We start from the raw sequence: 4,523 nt of genomic DNA on the forward strand, positions 1-4,523 counted from the left end.
GCCTCTGTAACACTGTAAGGGAATTTTTAAATCTTGATTCACCTTGCATGAAATCTCCTGCAGGACTATGCTAGTTTTAGAGACTGTGCACTTAGTGGAGTTTCCCAGGTGCATGAGACTGACTGAGGAACAAGACAGACATTCATGACCATCCCATACTAAATAAAGCCTTGTTATTGGGACAGTCACCTAACAGTAATTCTGCTCTGCCTGAGTCAGGGACTAACTTCAGATGGAGTTTTCCATAGTGTATGACTGTTTTGCATATCTGGCTCTTGGGAGAGAAATGTTGGACAATTCAGTCTGTTTCTCCATCCAAAATTCTCTCCTGGATTGGTGGCATGTCAATACAAAACAAAAAGCAGGTCCTAATAATTTTAAAGGGGAAGGAGAGGGAGAGGGAGAGAGAGAGGGAGAGGGAGAGGGAGAGGGAGAGGGAGAGGGAGAGGGAGAGGGAGAGGGAGAGGGAGAGGGAGAGGGAGAGGGAGAGGGAGAGGGAGAGGGAGAGGGAGAGGGAGAGGGAGAGGGAGAGGGAGAGGGAGAGGGAGAGGGCCTCATACCCCACTCAATTTCAGCAGAGGATTTTGTGTCCATCTGGGAAATGCAGCCAGCAAGAGGCCTATACATCCAAAGCACATACTGGAAGCACTGCTGAATAATAGACAGATCCTCTGCTGGATGGGATGTAGTGTCAACATGAGACAGGTGACCATGGAGATAGGCACTCAGCTGGACTATAAATAACTTCTTTTTAAGGAGGCATTTCACAACCAAGGCCTGTATTTTGTCAGCTTCCTCATTAAGTGCACATAGATGTACTATGCAGTTCATTTTTCTGCTGTCTAGATCTAGGTTAGATAAAGTGCAATAAGTATCTATTTCCAGAGCTGGGAGGAGTTTGGAGGCATTATCCTCAGTGCCCTAAGAGGGACAACACGCTCTGTAAGCAGTATTCAGTAAACCATGATGATAAAAACAAGGAGCATTGACAGAAATGCCAAAAAATAAATTAGAAATAGTGAATGCAAACTGTGTCATAATACTGTGAGGATGGATGATTGTTAAGGGAGAACTCCAGCACAAGTGCTCACCCCATTCTCCTGAGCAGAAAGACAATACATAGCCAGAAGTAACACTTATAAAATTTTCCCACCTTGGCAACAAAAGGTACATAAAAATCAGAGGTGATAAATGTCAAGTCGTGTCCAAAGAATATCAAAAGTAAGGTATCCATGAATAAGCATCCAAGAAAAATATCTCAGCTTCTCTCTGGGACAGTAAAGCTACAGAGTAAAGCTGTGTGTATGGGTGTGCATGTGATACAGCTTATTTAATGAAGTTCTATAAGCTCAAATCATCTTATATAATCAAATTTAAGAAAAATAATATATAAATTATGACAACATTAAGAAGATGTGAATAACATTATATGTCATCCATATCTGGAATAACTTTGCTTGGTTCTAGACATTTCATACCAGAATAATAGAGTGAAAACAGAAATTCAGAGATGGGTGTTAACTATTATTAAGCACACAGGATAATTCTCTTTCAATGACACAGTGAAAAAATTAAGACTGACAACAAGGACAGAGAGGGAACAATGGCTGGCACATTTCACAGAGAGTGGAGGCAAGGACAGGTAGCCTGGGAGGAAGACAGAGGAATTGTCTCAGCATCTGGGGATCTGGCTGCTGAGAGAGCTTACGAAAGCAAGAGCCCTGATTGTGTCATCTAGCCTGAGACATCAAGGGCAACAAGAAAACTTCTATAGCTATACTCTGGCGAGACCACACCTGGAGTGCTGCATCCAGCTTTGGAATCCCAGCTGGATGGGATATTGGAAGGATATTGATGTTGGAGAGGGTCCAGAGGAAAGCCATGAATATGATCAGAGGGCTGGGGCACTTCTGTGGAGAGAGGCTGAGAGACCTGGCCTTGTTCAGCCTGAGGAAGAGAAGGCTTCAGATTGACCTCCTTGTGCCCTCCCAGTACCTGGAGGGGGCCTACAAGAGAGCTGGAGAGGGATGTTTTATGAAGGCATGGAGTGAGAGGACAAGGAGGGGATAGCTTTAAACTGGAACAGAACATGTTTAGATAAGATATTATATTAGATATTAGAATGAAATTCTTAGGACGAAACCCTTCCAAGGATGGTGAGACACAGGAACATGTAGCCCAGACAAGCTGTTGGTGCCTTGACCCTGGAATTTTTCAAGGCCAGGTTGGATGGAGCTTTGAGCAACCTGTTACAGAGAAGGTGTCCCTGCCCATGGCAGGGGGTTTGGAAGTAGGCAATCTCTAAGGAGATGTTCTCTAACTGAAACTACTCTGTGATTCTATGATTTGTAGCAAAGCTATAGCTGAGGATAAAATCTCTGTTTAAGGATGCCCTGTTTTGTATTGCAAAGCTGCTGTTCTGAATCACAGTAAGAATTGAAAATTTTCAAGTCGTTCGCAAATGAGCATTCTGAAAATGGAACTTGATCCAGGAGTATCAGAATATTTAATCTGAGACTCTAAAAACATAATATAAAATCAAATAATGTTGAAATGAAATAGGATTTCAAAATGAAATGCAAGATGGGACTTTTTGTGTTTCTGGAACAGTTCTTCCAGTTTTCTTTTGTAACAAAATTATTGTGACTCTGACAGTTTTATTAAGTAATTTTCATTCCAGCAAAAATACATTCTCTACTTGAATTTGGTTTTATTAATAGAGCTGTGGCCAACTATATTCCTACTACTCATTCACTTGAAAAAAAAAAAAAAGAAAGAAGGATATCCAACAAAATTATCAGGCAAAATATTTAGCACCAATAAAGGCAAGTACAGCCATAAGTTTCAGCTCAGTCCAGAGTTTTCCTAGGAATCAAAACCAGATGTGATATTTAAAATGGGAAAAGAGTTTCCATAGAAAACATCTACAAAACAAAAGATACCATATAGCACATAGGTCAAACATTATTGATTAGGGAGAGCCTTTCTCTCCAAATGAGTTACTCTGGACTGCCTGCTACGGCATTTTATCTACTTTTCCTGTGAAATTTTTCATGCCACTCAGGAACAGGTAGTGTATAAATGGACAGACAGTCAACCTGCTGCTGTTTGTCCTCTTTCTGTTACTGTGCATCCTACATGAAGTAGTGGATATGTTTTTCAGGCTTCACTGCTGGAAGATCCATTTCCCCCACACTCTCTGTCCCCAAACCTTTGCATTTTCTCTTTCAGAATAATTAAAAACTTGGCTCACAATCCAACAACTCTCTCATCCTCAATCTTACTGCCTGAAAAGACCTCTTTTGGAGATAATTTTCACAGAAACACTTCCAGAGGTCCCCAGTTTCCTCTGCTGACATAGGTCTAGCCATCTCTTCTTTTACTCTACTTTTTTTACTGTGTTTACTTAGTCAGATGAATTTTATGTCACGGTTTGCAAGTCTGATCATTCCTTTCAGCAGTATTTCCTCCTCTTGTTTAAAACTTGCTGAGTGCCTTCTTACATTTATGAGGGAGCCCATCTACAGTTCAACCAGAACACTAAATGTGTTGTACATTCTGTTTATAACATGCCCCAGAGAACTGTAGTTAACAGTGCAGATAAAAAAAAACGCAAACTGGCTGTAGTATTCCTTAAAGGAAAGAATTAAGAGGGAAGCTCACAAAAGTGCAATTCTTACAGTCAGTCAGACAGACACACTTATCTGCTTCTCCAGCGTTACCTCACAGGCAGTAAGACACTTAGCTGCAAAATTTATCAGCTATGAGGTCATTAATAAAGCTGGCCAGTCTCAGTAGTCACTTAAAAGACGATAGTGCTCAATGATAAAATAAAATACTAGAAGATAGTTTTGTCATAGGCAAGTGGCTGACTTATGATTTTGTAGTTTAAAGGATTTTGACAATGCATGCTTTGAAATTTCTAGCCTAGATTTTAGCCAAGGAGCCATTTACATATTCAGCTCTTTCCCTCCACCTGGCTTTAAGAATCTAGGAATACGAGTGAGTCCTCGCCAAAGAATATAAAGAAAAATGGAAGAATTTAGATTTATAGTAGATCTGATGTAGCTTAGTTTGGAGAAATCTCACCAAGCAAGCAAGCTCTTTTCCTTAAAAGAAAATTCTTTAAGCTTGCGAGCTTTGGAGAGTTTTAGTAATATCCATGGAAAAAATCTGATATGAAAGTCGGAGAGCAGCAAAAATTTAAAAGTATAATTATAAGCTATGCTGTCAACACTCTTTTTATGCAAGCTCTTAGTTTGTGCCACTTCAATGTTGTCCCAGTTCCCACTCAGAGGAGCCAAGAGGCAAGTGTTCCTGCTTGGAGCTGTCATCTATAACATAGCAAAGAGGACCTGAGCACATTGTGCTCACTCGTGGGAAGGTTTGCAGATCACAGCTTTCAGCTGAGCTCACCCATCAGGAGGGAGCCAAGCTGTGTGTGTGCCAGGCTCAGAGCTCACACACACTCCAAGTGCAGGCACCGCTGGTAAGCTCCGCTGGACCCAGAATGAGGGTCAGGG

The sequence above is a fragment of the Ammospiza nelsoni genome, chromosome 3, assembly GCF_027579445.1.
Source record: "Ammospiza nelsoni isolate bAmmNel1 chromosome 3, bAmmNel1.pri, whole genome shotgun sequence".
In the NCBI taxonomy this organism is placed as follows: Eukaryota; Metazoa; Chordata; class Aves; order Passeriformes; family Passerellidae; genus Ammospiza; species Ammospiza nelsoni.